Source organism: Bos grunniens, chromosome 1 (genome assembly GCF_055505025.1).
Source record: "Bos grunniens cultivar Pamir isolate PY7600 chromosome 1, Bosgru_T2T1.0, whole genome shotgun sequence".
NCBI lineage: Eukaryota > Metazoa > Chordata > Mammalia > Artiodactyla > Bovidae > Bos > Bos grunniens.
The window spans coordinates 112,697,217-112,715,599 of record NC_141165.1 but is presented as its reverse complement, the minus strand read 5'-3'; the positions used below and the strand labels follow the sequence as shown (position 1 = coordinate 112,715,599).

At 40.6% G+C, this 18,383-nt stretch overlaps 1 protein-coding gene across 6 annotated transcripts in view; it reads left to right on the top strand.

Annotated features, from left to right (window-relative positions):
- Nucleotides 1-18,383, top strand: part of LNP1 (leukemia NUP98 fusion partner 1) — a 40,900-nt gene that overhangs the window by 8,007 nt on the left and 14,510 nt on the right. For 3 of the 6 annotated variants that reach the window (XM_086410178.1, XM_086410225.1, XM_086410204.1), the window contains exon 2: nucleotides 12,859-12,907. The exons of the other annotated variants lie outside the window; for them this stretch is intronic. The gene's annotated coding sequence lies outside the window, so the exon portion shown is untranslated. The remainder of the gene's footprint in view (nucleotides 1-12,858; nucleotides 12,908-18,383) is intronic. 6 annotated transcript variants of the gene reach the window in all.

Below are 18,383 nucleotides of genomic sequence, written 5' to 3'. Positions count from 1 at the left end.
CTTCCCTAATCAGTTGAAGACCTGAATAGAAAAAAAGATTGACCCTTCCTTGTGCAAGAGGGAACTTCAGGGTTCCCTTGAGCTTGGACATTGATCTTTCCTGCTTTTGGACTTGCACTGAAGCATTGGCTCTTTTGGGGTCTTGAACTTGCCAGCTTTCACACTGGAATTTATACTGTCAGTTCTATTGGGTTTCTGGTTGTTGAGTGCTGATCTTGGGACTTCTCAGCCTCTATAATTGCATGAATCTGTTCCTTTTTATAAATTTCTGGTTCTGTTTCTCTGGAGAGCCCCATGAAATACCTATATATTTTGATTCTAGGGTAGAGTACTGCTGTAACAAATACCAAAAATGTGAAAGTGACTTTGGAATTGTGTGATGGGTAAAGGCTGAAAAAGTTTTGAGGCATGTGCTAGAAAAAAGCCGAGATTGCTATGAAGAAACTGTTGATAGATATGAGGACATTAAAGGTGTTTCTGGTGAGGGCTCAGAAAGAAAAGAGCCAAATAGGAGACAAAACTTCCACATGAATAGTCGTGGAATGTTGGTAGAAATATGAATGATAAAGGCCATTCCAGTAAGATCTCAAGTAGAAATGAGGGAAAGGTTATTAGAAATTGGAGCAAAGAGATCTTTCTTGTAAAGCGTCCAAAAAAACTTGGCTGAATTGTGTCCCAGTGTTTTCTAAAAATTAGAAGTGTGAGTGATGATTGGCTATTTAGCAGAGGAGATTTCTAAGCAAAGTATTGAAGGTGTGCTGTAGGTAGTCCTTACTATTTATAGTAAAATGTAAGAAGCAAGATGAATTGAAGAAGAAACTTTAAATAAAAAGGAACTAGGAGATTTGGAAAATTCTGAGCCTTCTGCAGAAAGAGAGAGAGAGAAAGCTTATTATGAAGAGAATACTAGGATGTGGCCGAAAGACTATTTGATGGATCATTAGTACAACTTACGGACTTAATTGTCAATATCAGTAGAAGCTAGGAATAGAAACAGGATTTTATCAGCAGAAACACTGCCAGCTGGAACTAAAGAGGACCTCCCAAAATAGGATGGAATGAAGAAGGCTGTTGTAGTTTGGGGCTTTTATAGGATAGGACCATACAATTATTCAGCTGTGAACTTGCTTTATGTTCAGGAAAAAGGAAAGATGCTAAGGGCTGTTCAGATAGCAGGGCTACCATGCCTACCATGGATCCAGGGGGCAGGGCCACCAGGGTGTGTCTGCCCAGTGCCGTAGAGACAGGACCACCCTTGCAGAGAGCTGCATGAGCAGGGCCACCTTTTACTCCAGGCTGTGGAAGTGACACTGCCACCCCTGTGGGCCTGGAGGGCAGAGTATCAAACCAAAGAGGGTTATTACTGAGCTTTAAGATCTAATGCAATTTGCTTTGCTAAATTTGTACTTGCTGTGGACCTATCAGCCCTTCTTTCCTATTTTTTCCCTTTTGGAATGGACATATCTGTAATATGCCTGTCATTGTACACTTCACCCTTGAACAGTGGGGGGTTAGAGGTGCTGCCCCCACCCTGTACAGTTGAACATCTGAATATGACTTTAATGTTGGCTCTCCCTCCATGTGTGTGGTCCTGTACCACAGATTCAGTTACCTCTGAAGAGTTGTGCTGTGCTTAGTCGCTCAGTCATGTCCAACTCTTTGCGACCCTATGGACTGTAGCTGGGCAGTCTCTGTCCAAATTGCCATGCCCTCCTCCAGGGGTCTTCCCATCCCAGGAATCAAATCCAGGTCTCTTGCATTGCAAGCAGATTCTTTACTATCTGAGCCATCAGGGAAGTCCAAGAATACTGGAGTAGGTAGCCTGTCCCTTCTCCAGGGGATCTTTCCAACCCAGGAATTGAACTGGGGTTCTTGCATTGCAGGCGGATTCATTACAGCTGAGCTATCAGGGAAGCACCATAGTGTTACACATATTTATTGAAAAAAACCCATGTGTAAGTGGACCTTCACAGTTCAGAACTCTTTTGTTCAAAGGCCATTTATATTGTGGAAGCATGTAACATGTCTGGTTTTCTAAGTTCATAACTGGAGAGGAATTTTTGCCTCAGGATGAATCATGTCTCAAGACCTACTCATACCTGATTTATATGATATTTAAATGAAACTTTGCACCTTAGATTTCTGAGTGGATGCTGGAATGAGTTAACTTTGGGGGCTGTTGGGATGGAATTAATGTATTTTGCATGTGACAAGGATGTGAATTTTGGATGAGAAGGACGTTAGTCTGGGAGGGATGGCTTGTTGTTCAGTCACTCAGCTGTGTCTGACTCTGCAACCCCATGAACTGCAGCATGCCAGGCTTCCCTGTCCTTCACCATCTCCCAGAGTTTGCTCAAACATGTCCATCGCGTCGGTGCTGCCATCCAACCATCTCATCCTCTGTCATCCCCTTCTCCTGCTTTCAATCTTTCCCAGCATCAGGGTCTTTTCTAATGCGTTGGCTCTTCACTTCAGGTGGCCCAAGTATTGGAGCTTCAGCTTCAGCATCAGTCCTTCCTGTGAATATTCAGGGTTGATTTCTGTTAGGATTGATTGGTTTGATCTCCTTTCAGTCCATGGGACTCTTAAGAGTCTTCTCCAACACACCACATTTTGATAGCATCAGTTCTACAGCCTTTTTTATGGTCCAACTCTCACATCCATTCATGACTACTGGAAAAACCATAGCTTTGACTATACAGACCTTTGTCAGCAAAGTAATGTCTCTACTTTTTAATATGCTGTCTAGGTCAGTCATAGCTTTTCTTCCAAGGAGCAAGTGTCTTTTAATTTCATAGCTGCAGTCACCATCTGCAGTAATTTTGGAGCCCAAAAAAGTAAAGTCTGAAACTTTCCTTTGTTTCTCCATCTATATGGCATGAGGTAATGGGACCAGATGCCATGATCTTAGTTTTTTGAACGTTGAGTTTTAAGCCAGCTTTTTCTCTCTTCTCTTTCACCCTCATCAAGAGGCTCTTTAGTTCCTCTCCACTTTCTGCCATTTGGGTGGTGTCATCTGTATATCTGAGGTTATTGGTAGTAGACTGCTATAATCAAATATGCTAGACTTGTTGGGTTAATGAACAGAAATTTATTCCTTACAGTTCTGTAAGCTGGGAAGGCCAAGATCAAGGTTCTGGCCAGTCAGGTTTCTGGTGAGGGCTCTATTCCTGGCTTGCAGGTGTCAATCTTCTTGCTGTGTCCTCAGGTGATTTTCTTTCTTTCGTTCTTCTTTGTTTATTTTTCTTCCTTTTTTCCTCACTCTTGCCCTTGCTCTCCCTCCTTCCCTTCCTTGCTTCCTTTCTTTCTCCTTTTTTTTTTCTCAAGGTGGAGAAAGGTACAAGCTCTTAAGTGTCTCTTTTTATAAGGACACTAATCCCAGTGGACCAGGGCCCCACTCTCATGACCTCATCTAATTTTAATTACATCTCAAAGGTCCCACCTCCAAATATTATCACATTGGGGGTTAGGGCTTCAATATATGATTGATGGGGAGGTGGATATTCAGTATAGAGCAGGCACTCAATAGAAGAGGCACTCAGTAAAGATTTTTTAAAGTAAACTATATTAAAGGGCGTCAAAGAAGGAGAAAGTAGCATTCAAGATTGAGTTGGTAGAATGTAGCTTTATTTAAGACAATACTGAGTAGCTGCTATATGCAGGCTTTCCTTTAAAACCCTAAAATACTTTTCTGGAACTTTCTAAAACATGTCACTTTCCTACTTGTTTTTAAGAATTGTACTTGCCCTGCTTCATCGACTGGACTTTAAGCATCTCAGATCAGGATCTATATCTGATTTATTTTGTGTTCTATATAGTGCCTAACACAGTGTCTGCTCTAATGCTATGTGTCAGAACAAAGGAATATGTTTTCTCCGTTTACTTTGGATTACACAAAACTTTATGTTTCTTCTTCACAATTACCACATTGCCACAATTTTTTTGTTTTCATGTGTGCTCCCCATACTCAATTTTAAGATTGTAAAGGATGGGGACCATTAATCTAATCATCTTTGTACTCCCACATCTATTATGGGGCTGGGCACATAATGATTATTTGTTAACATTTATCTACTGAACATGATACCTGAAATATGGTCAGTGCTGAATAAAGAGTTAATGAAGTATTTGTTGGACAGTTTCCTGATTACTGCTTTATCTCCATTCCTGTTGCTAGCATTGATGGTCTGGTGCCACATTGCTGGTCAAGACCACTGGCAGAGCTGGGAAACCAACTCAATTGCTGCAGCTGCTGCCATCACCAGAAATTGTCTGCTTGCATCACCACCATCATCACGGTTACTAGTTCCTGGTCCCAAGCCTGCTGTATTCACTGCTACCACCTCCACCACTGCAGTTCCTTTCCCTGGGACCTGATTAACTTGTCCTTCATATTCTACTCATATATAGAAGTCCTTGTTTCTTCCGAGCCCTCGTGCTATTAATTTTTCTCCACTCTTAATGGTTTCTCCTTTATTCAGCTTCCATCAGAGCATCAGTTGAGTGGGTGGTACTACTTTACTTCTCAGGGGGAATGTCACTTTAATGATTCAATCAAGTAGTTGCTCTTTTTGCTGTCAAAGGAAGCCTTTGTATTATCTTCAGGGAACAATCTGAAGAACAGTCTGCAACAACCCTAGATCCTCTCCCTAGCTGTGATGTTAGCTCATATTTATACTTTGTGCATTCATTTGCCACCTTTCTGCCCACTCACACAGATTCCTAAGATCTTTGCATCCTCGTCAACTTGGTTCATTGCCGCCCACAAGAATTTGTGTCATTTGCAAATATAGAAATATTTCCTTGTACTTTATAAAGGTATTGCACATAGGTTATACTAATTGCGCCTTGTGCAAGGAAGCTGGAAGAAGTGGAGGCTGAGATCCAGCCTGCACTTTGTTCATCTCAGTCTCATGTCAGACTGTGGCTAGGAAAAAAGGTATTCCTTTTTCTGATTTGCATGAAGATGCTGGCCCATCACTAAGTGATGGGCCCTTGGTGGAGTATCTACCCATTTTCTAATTCATTCCTATTAGACTAGTAACCCTTGTTATGCAGACCTGCTCTTAGCATTGGTCTAGTACTGAACCTGAGATCCTCTGTGCTATACTTGCCTGTCTTTACCTTTTGTTGTTTTTCCTAACCACTGGGAAATTGCCTCAATTCCAATAATGAGGAGGAGACTCAATTTTGTTAAATTATGAAAAAATGTAAAACCATAAAAATAGTTTATATATCTGTGTTCCAGTTATCTGTTGCTGCTTGACAGACTGTCCCAAGTGGTAGTGATTTCTGCTGTTCCGTGCTAAGTTTCTTCACCCCTCTCCAACTCTTTGTGACCCTGTGGACCATAGCCTGCCAGGTTCCTCTGTCCGTGGGATTCTCCAGGCAAGAATACTGGAGTGGGTTGCCTTGCCCTCCTCCAGGAACTCTTCCTGACCTAGGGATCGAACCTGTGTCTCTTATGTCTCCTGCTTTGGCAGGTGGGTTCTTTATCACTAGAGACACGTAGGGAACCTGGACTCATTTGAGACTATCAGGTGGAGCACCTTCTTGTGGTCTTACCAGCGTAGGAGTCAGGGTAGTCAGACTTCTGTGACATCTCATGGTTCCCAGTGAGTGTGCCCTAAGAGTTGCAGACAGAAGTTGCAAAGCTTTCCAAAACTTCACTTCTACTACGTTTTGTGGGTCAAGCCTGTTAGCAAGACCAGCACAGATTCATGGGGAAGTGAATTAGACTGCAACTCTCAATGGAAGAAGTAGCAAAAAGTTGCAGTTATTTTTAATATACCATGATCTTCTAACTAGATTTAACCAAAGTTGTATTTTGCCCTATCTACTTGTGATCCAATTAGAAAACATTTTCATTATAGAACCTTGATAAAGATCATCTGAAAGTCTAAATAAACATATCTAAGAGTGAAACATTAGTATTCTTTTTGAAGTTAAGAACCAGTCAAGCTTTTTAGGTTTATTACATGTTACTGAAGGTGTTAATAAGAAAAATAAATAAATAAAAGAATAGTGGAAAGGAAGAAGTAACTTTTTATTATTCACAGACAATATGTCTCCAAATTGAAAGTCCAAGAAAATCTATAATCTAGATCTAAAAAAAACAGTTCAACAACATTGTGGATAAAAGGATAGCACTGTTCTTAACCTGATTTCTTGTGCTTTCTGAACTATTGACTGTTTTGTGATTCTCTGATTCTTAGATCTAACAGATGGCCTTTTACTTTCTTCTTCCTTCAGCGTGGACAACTCATAGTTGGTTGTGTGACCCCACCCCTTCCACTTGGGGGTGGGGGACATCTTGTATCTATTGTAGAGTTGTCCATGGATGATTTCATTTGGAGGTTGCTCTATTGGTTTTTCTGTGGGGATTCAGAGAGATTGAAAAGCTATGCTATCTTTATTATTATATTCCAAGAATATCTGTAGTTTAATAGCGTTTTGATCTAGTCGCTAACCATTTAGAGAACTTTTTCTTGGTAGCAGTAATTTTTCATTTTACTTTTACAATGAAATAGTTATAGAAGCTGCAAATAAATGTATATGGAGGTCTCACGTACCTTTCACCCCCACCTTTCCCAATATTGACAACTTTCATAACTATAGGGCAATATCAAATGAGGAAATTGACATAGATATAATCTGGAGAACTTATTCAGATTTCACCAGCAATACACACACAGAACTTGGTGAAATTTTAACACATGTATAGCTTTGTGTGACTACCACTGTTTTTTATAGAGAGGTTGATTGGTTGATTTTAGGACTGGTTCACATGACTGTGCAAGCTGGTAAGTCCAAAATCTGCAGGGTGGGCTCGCAGGCTGGAGACCCCGGAGGAGGCAATACTGTAGTTGAAGTCTAAAGGCAGTTTGCTGGCACAATTACGTCCTGTTCTGAGAAGTTCAGTCTTTTGTTTTATTCAGGCCATCAACTATTTGGATGAGACTTATCCATAGAATGGAGATCAATCTACTTTACTCAAAGTCCATTGACTTAATTTTAAATCTCATCCAGAAAACACTCTTCAGAATATTTTTTTGAAGAAGAAACATCTGGAATACTTTTTGACCAAATATCTGGGCACAATGGGTTAACCAAGTTGATAAATAAAATTAACCCTCACACTATATTTTGGTTTTGTCACCAAATATTTTATTCTGAGAAGTTGCATGTGTCATTAAGTCCTGTGATTTTTTAAATGACTGACTGCAAAGAATTCCATTATATGAGTATGTCATAATTTATTAGCCTGATCTTCAAATTCTATTCTTAAGATAGTTCCACATTATTGCTGTTTAAAATAATGTTATGGTAAACAAATATCCTTTGTATGAACCTCTGATTATATACTTACCATACTTAGAAGTGAAATTTTTTAGTCAAGGGATGAGAATATTTTTTATAGCTTCTTAATACACCTTGCAATATTTCTTTTCAGAAAGGCTGTGTTCAGACTAGTAGTATATGGCATTTGATCCTCAGAAGAGATTGTTCTAGAGCTTCATTAAAGTTTTTCTTTTTAATATTCTGAAGATTTCCCATTGTCTATTGACTCAAAATTTAATTTTTCCAATTTATTTTTCTAAATGTCTTAAGTATTTTGTCACAATTTCTGTTAAATGTTTGGCGATCCACTTCTTTATTTTACATTGCACAACTGAGACTCACAGGGAATTCCCTGGAAATCCAGTGGTTAAAACTCCGAGCTTCCACTGCAGGGGCACAGGTTCAATCCCTGGCCTGGGAACTAAGATCCCATGTGCTACTCGGTGTGACAAAAAAAGAAGAAGTCAGGCTCACAGGAGTCTAATTCCCCCAGTTCTTCTCTGGAGCACTTTTTATGGGGAGGCTTGTGGACACAAGAGGAGGTGCTAAGGCACTACCCTTAAACTGTGTGAAATTGCAGTTAATAAATGGGAGGAAGTCTTTTCTGAAGTAGGACACACTGGTGAGCTGAACTGATAAAGTTTTTTACAAAGTGGTAAATTTTAACAAATAGTGTGTTTAATCTTTTATAGAGTAATAGGTGCTCAGAGATCAATAAGATCTTGAGAAATCATACAATTAATAATACTCCTGGAGACAAAGCCGCAGAGATTCCATCTCTGGCAGATGAGAATAAATGCTGTCTCTAACGGTCTCTTGTGAAACAGGTGAGATATTGTTTTTTAAAAACCTTTTACAACATCTAAAAACTTGGAGTGTCATAAAGTCTCATTAGCCAAAGTCCTGCAGAACTTAATGATGCTTAATACCAAAGTAACTGGATATTTATACAACCAATATTCTAGTAGGCAAACCTCTGAAAACATACCTTCTTTCCCTCATATATTTTTTTGCATTAGCAGTTGAATACTTTAAAAATAGTTTTCATTATGTAAATTATACAACTTTGTAGAATAAAAAATGATTATGTTGTACCTTCCTGTACATGCTTTAGGACACTTGGTTAGGCGACAATCAGTATCTTTGGTAGTCACCTCAAAAGGGTTGCATACTTCAAAGTGTAACTGGATAAGAATCATGGAAATGGATGATATTAGGAAACGTTGCATGCAAAAGAGCATACTGATAATCAGGACATTAAATAGAACACAGCACACAGTGCCAAGTAATCAAGTACTGCCCTCTGGCAAGTGAAAACTATCTCAAAACCATTGATGTACTAAAAAAAAAAGTAGCAGCTTAGCTCTGTACATAGCATTTCTTTTCCAGAGTGAAACTGGCTTGGCAAACTTGAAAGCAGTGTAATGAATAATTCTTCCTTTTAACTGTCAAAAATAAAAAGAAAAAATGAACTAAAAAAAATTAATAGGTAGGGGCTATGGAGAATGAAATAAATAAAGGGAATGAAATGAAATAACAAAAGGAAATAAATGAAAAGAAGAATGAAATAAAAGCAAAATCATCTTTTCATTACTGCAGTCTTCTGAAGCAGCGAATATGAAAGAGGGCACTGCAAAGCCACTTCATTTTTATGCAGGCCAAGGATCATTGTCACTTGGGCACCCTTTATGTCTGATCAGTTTATGAGAACACACGCACTACTGGTGTTCTACCCTCTATGAGAAGATAATTCTTTTCACAATAAGTACAAGAAAAATTAAAAAAGCACACTCAAACTGTCTAGAAAACTGCAGCTGTCTCAGCCACTTGACACTGTGTAAACACTGGCTTGGCAAGGCAGAGCGTTAGAGCAGGGTCAAAAGGGCAGCTCCCTTTGGTCCTGTGCCCCTGGCAGCATCTCCCCAAGGCAGGTGTCCAAACCTCTGCCCTGTCAAGCGGGCAGCTGGGCTCGCAGAGAGTGCTGCATGGCTTCCTCTCAGGCCCTGGCTTCCAGGACAGGACGAAGAGCCATTCTCCCCCAGCTGCTGAGACTTGACGTTTGCTGCGGCTCCTTTGCTGCTAGGTTTGTCGTAAGAAATTTAGGACAGGCAAAGTGGACAACCATCTTTCTCTCACACTTTTAAAGAAATCGGCTTAAGTGGGCGGGTATGGTGGTGAGGGGAGGAAATGGAGATGGACTAATTTCATATAATGGAGGCCGAATATTTTTTCTTTGGGTGGTAAATTTATCTGTTACTTTGGGAAAATTTTTTGGCCACATGTTTGAAGAGTTGTCTTTCCTTCCTGCACTGGGCAGTCCCAGAAAATACCGCCACGTTTGCTGGCTTACTGAAAACTCACAGGGCTCAGCATGTAGCTGTAATCATAGCTAAGATTTATAACAGTGAAAAGAGACAAAGCAAAATCAGCAAAGTGAAAATGCGCTTAGGTCAAGTCTAGAGGAAACGTATCTCAGGCTCCAGAAGTCCTTTCCTAGTGGAGTCACGCACTGTGTGCTTAATTCCTCCAGGAATGAGTTGTAATTACATGTGCCAAGTGTTTCCCCGGGAAGCTCACTGGTGCCTCAGAACCCAAGGCTTTTACTGGAGGCTGGTCATGTAGGCATGCACTGCCTGGCATGTACCAAAACTCTAGACTTTCACGAGAAAGGCAGCTACTCAGCATAAATCACATTGGTTGTATAAGCAATTTAGGCCACTCCTATCAGTTAGGGAAAGATTTTTTTTTCTTTCTTTTTAAATTCAGTATAGTTAATTTATAGTATTTTGTTAGTTTCTGGTATATAGTTTTGTGTGTATATATATTTTTAAATTTATTTATTTTGATTGAAGTCTAGTTGATTTACAGTATTGTATTAATTACTGCTGTACAGAAAAGTGACTCAGTTATACATATATTATATATTCTTTTTCATATTGTTTTCCCTTATGGTTTATTACAGGATATTGGATATAGTTTCCTGTGCTATATAGTAGGACCTTGTTTATTCATTCTATATATAGTAGTTTGCATCTTCTACTTCCAAGCTCCCAATCCGGTCATCCCCTGCCCCCTACCCCGGCAACCACAGTCTCTTCTCTGTGTCTGTGAGTCTGCTTCTGTTTGTAAATAAATTCATTCTTATCATATTTTAGATTCTACATATAAGTGTTATGGTATTTGTCTTTCCCTTTCTGACTTATTCACTTAGTATAATAATCTCTAGGTCCATCTGTGTAGCTGCAAATGGCATTATTTTGTTCTTTTTATGACTAAGTAATACTCCATTGTATATATAAACCACATCTTCTTTATCCATTCATCTGTCAACTGACAGGTTGTTTCCATGTCTTGGCTCTTGTAAATAGTTCTGCTATGAACATAAGGCTACATTTATCTTTTTGAATTATAGTTTTGTCTGGATATATGCCCAGATAGAGAAGGAAATGGCAACCCACTCCAGTATTCTTGCCTAGAGAATCCCGTGGACAGAGGAGCCTGGTGGGCTGCTGTCCATAGGGTGGCACAGAGACTGAAGCGACTTAGCATGCATGCATGCATTGTAGAAGGAAATAGCAACCCACTCCAGTGTTCTTGCCTGGAGAATGCCAGGGACAGAGAAGCCTGGTGGGCTGCCATCTATGGGGTTGTACAGAGTTGGACACGACTGAAGCGACTTAGCAGCAGCAGCAGCATATGCCCAGAAGTGGGATTGCTGGATCATATGGCAACTCTAGTTTTAGTTTATTGAGGAACCTCCATATTGTTTTCTATAGTGGCTGCACCAATTTATGTTCCCACCAACAGTGTAGGAGGGTTCCAGTTAGGGAAAGTTTTACATCACTACAGAGGATGGGTGGCCAGCCAAGTTCCCAGATACCAGGTAAGGGCCAACCTTGCAAGGAGTCCTTTCTAAGGATAGGCAGCATCAGACTACTGTGTTACCTTTTTTTCTGCAGCATCCACCTTCTTGCTCAAGGCATTTTTAGAGCAAAATTATTATCGGTAGGACCCATGCAGTAGGATGAAAGCATCCTGCAATATTGACTTTTCATTATGGCCCTCCAGGGATCCTGGATTTAGCCAATATAAACAAATCCTATTAAAAATAAAGGTCAGTCTTAGAAAGCTAGGTGGCTTTCTCCTTAAGTTTTATATTAACCTTTTCTTAACCTGGCCTGAGCCATCAATTTAGGCACAACACAATTCTGGTAAGTTGAGGTGGTCCATGATAGTCAAGGTACGCATACAAGAAATAACAATTCCAGAGAGCACCCTTGGAAACAAAAAGTGTGCACTTGTTAAGTCACACCAATGAAGGCACACATTAGTCAGGCAAAACAGGTTAACAGGGCCTCCAGTGTGGCTTCCCACTGTGAGTCCTTATGCCTCAGGGCTTTCTGTCCAGTCCAAATAATTCAGTTGCGTTCCTAGTTTTATTTATTTATTTAGGTGGCACCATGCAGCATTGGGATCTTAGTTACCCAACCAGGGGTTGAACCCATGCCCCCTGCAGTGGAAGCTTGAAGTCCTAACCACTGGACTGCCAGGAAAGTCCCGAGTCCCTAGTTTTGGAAGCATTTCCAGGAGGAAGGCAGTTTCGATCAGTTTTGCTTGTCTTTGACATCAGTTCATTTGCTTCATGAGTGGGAACAGCATCTTCAGGTGTTCTTCCTGGAAACGCAGAAGCTGAGGACATCCCCTGCTGTGTCACAGTCAGCATTGTTAGGTGTGATCATAGGCTCAGCAGTCTGTTTGCATTCAAGACCTCAAAGCATCTTGTGAAGGCAGTACTGTCGTTGAGGAGCAGTTCTTTTGTCTCTCTCTCTGTCTCTGGCTGTGCCAGGAGAGTTATGGGATCTTAGTTCCCTGAACAGGGATTGAATTCTAGGCCCTGGAAGTGAAAGTACAGAGTCCTAACCACTGGACTGCCAGAGAATTCCTCCAGGAGCAGTTCTGAAAGACAGCAGTTATAAAAAGTAGAAATTATTGATGCCCACCTATCCCTGCATCTCACAGGTGTTGGTGTTTTGTTTTTTCTGTGTTATCACTTGATAAGTATGTCTCATGCAGTAATCTTAACTTTACATTTTTTCCCAATCATGTTTTATTCTGATCTAGACTTTTCAGCAGGAAGGGTTAGGAATAAGGAGAGTGTTGAGAATTTAGCTAAGCTACTCCATGCTATTGTGTCTCAACATCCGTTTTGTTTGGCCAAGGGGCCAGCAGTGACCTTAAACGGACAGTAGTCCCCTTAGGTAAACCCATGCCCTAGATGGCAGCTCACAGAATCACAAGGAAATGTAAGTTCCTGATATGACTTCCTCAAAGGCCCTTGCAATCAACAATCTCCCCTGCCTCCCAGTGCCTTCTTACACTCTCTTAGATAAGACCAATGAGACCTTCATGGGACTTATCAAAGCACTGTTTTACTGGTTTGAACTGACCAATCTGGCCTTAGCCTGGAAACTGCAAAGCACTCCACCCTATAAACTCTAATAAAAACATGTTCCCCAGGCCCTGCTTCTCTCTGTCTGCACTCTGCCTTGACCTGCCCATGGGACCTGTAAGTATTTAATTTTTCTCTATTTTAATTTCTCTTGTGATCTGTTGTTGAAGTGCGGCTCACAACTGACACCTTGCACTCCACTTAATAAGTGTTAATTTAATAAATTCAAACAGAGGAATAGATGAATTTACATAGAAAAACATTTTTAATAAACTTAACCAAAAAGACACATCATGTTCAGGAACTTGTAGGACAAAATCCTGAATTTTCAAGTTTGCAGAATGTGATTTACATAACCCCAATCCCTATCATGCTGATCATTTATTTGGTAAATAGCCTGGAGAAGCTCAATCTCTGTTTGGGGATTTAATGCTAAAAATTCCTAACTAAGAAAGAAAGGTGAGTGAATTAGAATCAGTTACCAGTCCACCATTGTCAATAATGTTATTAGTAAAACCCAAACACAAGTCAATAACTGTGAGATATCCTTGGGAAGAGGGGTGGGAACCCTATCTTTTAGGAGTGGGTGGAGAGGTCCCACTCCCCGTAATGTGCTGTCTCCCAACTTGGAGTTTTGACAGGAATCACAAGTTTCTTATGATTAATCATCTCAGATGCAATTCGTCCCTACATTAGATAGAGTTACTAGCATTTTGGTTTCAGATGGTCCCGTCAGAGAACAAACCCTTTCCCATGGACATCTGCAAATGAACCATGGGGTTCAGTAAGCATCCATAGTGTTTTTATAGTTTATGGCCCCACAAGGTGGAAGGGGAGGATGTCTGACATCTCCCAGAGCCTGGATTCTATTCACTGAGCCTATGCCTGCTTTCAGAAGTTGAAACAGTCTATCGCAATCATTATGTGACATTGCACGCATGCTCAGTCATTCAGTTGTGTCCAGCACTTTGCAACCTCCATGGAGCCACCAGGTTCCTCTGTCCATGGGATTTCCCAGGCAAGAATATTGAAGTGTGTTGCTGTTTCCTCCTCCAGGGGATCTTCCCGACCCAGGGACTGAACCTACATCTCCTATGGCTCCTGCATTGGCAGGCAGATTCTTTACCACTGAGCCACCTGGCAAGCCCCTCAGCCTCCTGTTAGGTCCAGGTAAATAGGATCTCTGAATCCAGGATTCCAAAAAGGACTTTTCTTCTTTAGCAGCAGCAAAGCCAAGAGACTACTGGGTCAGACAGTGAGGTTCCAGGTCCTTTTTATCCTGCCAGACTTAAAGTTCAAATTGAACCACTCAAAAATATGCACATTAGGCTGGAAAATTATCAGCCTCTAAGAATTAGACATCTGATTTTGCAAGAACTTAGCAAATCAAAACCTGACTTTTAAAACTCAAAAGTAGATTTTCCTATAGAGATTTTCTCTCTTTTTATGTTGTCTACCTTTCTCATAGGCTCCAACTGGCAAAAATCTTAGCAAAAATAATCAGCTGTGAGATTTCAATAGCCAGCATTTAAATTTTAACCCATCCACCAGCAACAAAAAGCAAGGATTTTATGTTCTACCAACACCTTTTATTGGGGAGCTTTCCCTGATTTGGGATAATCCCTCTAACATGTATGAAATTATAGGCATATAGTATTTTGCATCAGTTTTTATCATACATCCAGAAGTAGTAGCCACAAAAAAGTCATTTTTTAAAAAAGTCTCTCCATTCTTTCTCTCTCCCTCTTTTTTTCATTGCAAGTTTGTACAACCCCCTCAACACTTTTCAGGATTGGCATTACAGCTGCTGAGAAATCCCAGCTGGAATGTAAGGGGCTGTTGTACCAGATGGAGAAGGCAATGGCAACCCACTCCAGTACTCTTGCCTGGAGAATCCCAGGGATGGGGAGCCTGGTGGGCTGCAGTCCATGGGGTCGCTAAGAGTCGGACACGACTGAGCGACTTCACTTTCACTTTTCACTTTCACGCATTGGAGAAGGAAATGGCAACCCACTCCAGTGTTCTTGCCTGGAGAATCCCAGGGACGGGGGAGCCTGGTGGGCTGCCGTCTATGGGGTCACACAGAATCTGACACGACTGAAGTGACTTAGCAGCAGCAGCAGCTGTACCAGAGGACAGAGTATTGCTTTTCCCTTCTCCTTTATTTCTGGTTTATCTGAAGCTTGCTTTAGCCTTGGCACTGATAATCTTTTCCCCTCCCACTGGGAGGAGAGAACAAAACCCTAAGGCATCATCTAGGTTGCAACTGCAATTTTTAATCTTGTCACTTTAGCTACCATTGCCAAAAGCAATCAATACTTTCAATGAGCAGATTCTCCTGGACTTGCCTGTATCATTTTGAAATTCCATAGTTAATCTTTACCTTTCACAATAGACATCATCTCTGCTGATGTTTCATACCACAGATGACTAGGTAACCAGTTTGCATCAAAAGTTTATTATGATGTCCCCTTTATCCTTTTTCCAGACACTGCTTTAGCAATATTTCAGTGAGTTGGGGTTGTTTTAGTAAATCCCACTTTTGACACCAACTGCCACCCCCTAGTTCAGGGATTTGCTGGAATAATCCACAAGACTCGTCACATAATTGTACTTGTGGATAAAATTTATTGCACTGAGAGGATATAAAATCAGAAAGGGAAAGACATATTGGGTGAAGTCTGAAGGATACCAGGAATAAGCCTCCAAAATTCCCTTTCCATTTCACTCCCATAAGATGTGCTTAATTTTACCAGCAGTTAGTGTGAAATAACATGTGTGAAACATTGTTCAAATGCTCATTAAAGACTTAATGCCCAGGGTTTTTACTGGGTACTGGTCATGTAGGCAGCTTCCTGTGAACTGAGTGTCTGTGGTCCTCCAAAGTTCTTGTGTTAAAGCTTGATCTTTATTGTGAGAGATGTATTTGGAGATGGAGCCTTTTGGAAGATAAGTAGATCCTGAGGGTGGAGTCTTGGGAATGGGATTAGTTCTTTTGTGATAATTTTATATGTCAATTTTACTGGCTATGGGGGCACCTACACTAAATATTATTTTGGGGGATATCTGTGAGGATGTTTCTAGATAAGATTAGCATTTGAATCAGTGGGCTCAGTAAAGTAAATTGGCCATTGTGGGTGGGCATCATACAATCAGTTGAGGACTGGCATAGAACAGAAGGCAAATGAAGGCGAAATTCACCCTTTTTTTCTTTCCTTACTGCTTGAACTGAGCTATCTCATCTCATCTTCTCTGTACTTGGACTGGGACTTACATCCTTGCTTTCCATGGCGGCCCTTGGACTCAGATTGAATTACATCACTTGCTTTCTTGGGTCTCCAGCTAGCAGACTGGCAGATTTCTGGTCTATAATTGCATGAACCAATTCCTCATAATAAATTCATATATGTGTGTGTGTGTGTGTGTATGTGTGTGAGTATAAACAGATACCTTTTTTCTGCACATTTCCAATATCTGAATTGTTTTTGCCTGTGAGGCATTAAGGGCTTCCCAGGTAGCATTAGTGGTAAAGAAACTGCCTGTCAAGATAGGAGATACAAGAGACTCAGGTTCAGTTCCTGAGTTGGGAAAATACCCTGGAGTAGGAAATGGCAACCCACTCCAGTATTCTTGCCTGGAAAAATCTCAGGGACAGAGGAGCCTCAGGGACTACAGTCCATAGGGTCGCAAATGGTTGGATACGACTGAGTGACTGAGCACTTAGGGTGTAAAGGGGAGAGCTCCCTGGTGGCTCAGCTGGTAAAGAATCCGCCTGCAATGCAGGAGGCCCTGGTTCAATTCCTGGGTCAGGACGATCCCCTGGAGAAGGGATAGGCCACCCACTCCAGTATTCTTGGCTCCCTGGTGACTCAGTTGGTAAAGAATTCACCTGCAATGTGGGAGACCTGAGTTCAATCCCTGGGTTGGGAAGATCCCCTGGAGAAGGGAAAGGCTACCCACTCGAGTATTCTGGCCTGGAAAATTCCATGGATTGTATAGTCCATGGGGTCACAAAGAGTCGGACTCGACTGAATGACTTTCGCACTCAGAAGTGCAAGAGACAGATATTATTCAAAGAGGTTTTAAGATGAAGTCCTAGTTCCTTTTCCCTACAATACTTTGAAGTAATTAGATATTATCTGCTCTGGGTTCTCCACCCCCGCCCAGATTTTTTTTTTTTTTCCAGAAATTGGAAGAAAACACAGTTTTGTCTTAAGAGAAACAGAAAAAAAGAAGTCCATCCATTGTCATCTTTTGTGGACAAACCTGGTTCTGTTTCCCCAAGGAAAATAATTATCTGATTTCTTTCTTTAATGACAGAGACAACCAACAGTGATGACATAGAATTATATATTTTCCTTTCTCATCTGGGTCACAGAGAAGCCTCCATTCTTTAATAAAAATATTACAAAGTAACAAGCATGAACCCTATAATTTAAAGCAAAAAATAAAAATATAAGCCATCTTGTGCATTGGTTTCTTTCCCTTAGGTAAGTTGTAGAATAGTACTCTAGGAACATTGGTTACAGTTAAGTCAATTTTTACAGCTCAAGGAAGAAACTTTATATGGAAAATGTCCAAGAATGCTTCTATTTATAAATATAAAATTTATCAAAAATTTCATGGAATACTGGCAGAACAGTGGAGAGAACCTGGGCTTACTTCTTGCTTCAAACTTGGCTATGCTGCTCAGAAGTAATTTCACCTTGGGAAAGTGATGATCTATGAATTAAATTTCCTCATCTATAAAATATGATGAATATACCCCAAGCACAGGGTTGTTAATAATGAAAATAACATATGTAAGATACTTGACTCCATACCTGGCACAGAGTAGCTCAATAAATGTAATATTCTCCTTACCTTGAGGAAGAAAAAGCCTACTAAGAGAGACTCTAATGTTCATAGAAACTCTATTAATAACAGCCCCAAATGGAAACAACCCAAATATGACAGCCCCAAAAGACCATCAATAATAGACTGAATTTTTAAAAAGTTGGAGAATCATACTGTACAATACTATGTAGCATGAACCACTGTTACTATAAAAGTGAGGATAAATCTCACTAACAATTTTGTGACACAGAATAATACATACTATATAATTCCATTGAAAAGTCAAAACCAGGCAAAATTAATCTACAGTGATAGACGTCAGAAATCTTAACCTTTTGGAGGGAGATGAGATTAGAATGGGAAAAGAGGGAGACTGCCAGGGTGCTCGAAATGTCTTCACCTGAATAGTTGTGGTCATTAGAGGGGTATATGTGTGTACAAATTCATCAGACCGTACACTTAAGATTTGCACATTCCTTTACCTTTGTACATGTATAAATAGCACATCAAAAAAAAACCTTCTTTTTGCCCCAGGAGCTAGATTTTATATCAGTATCAAATTTATTTATTAGGAGAATCTGGCTGTAGATATGACATACCAATAGCCGGCTATCTTGCAGGCTGCAGTCTGTCCCTTGTAAGTGGCCCCGTTTTAGAGCTGGCCTGGAGCTGACAGGCATATTATGAGGGTCATGCTCTATCACCATTGACAGCTGGAGAGGCCATCACATGCCATCAGCAACAAAGCACAGGGAAA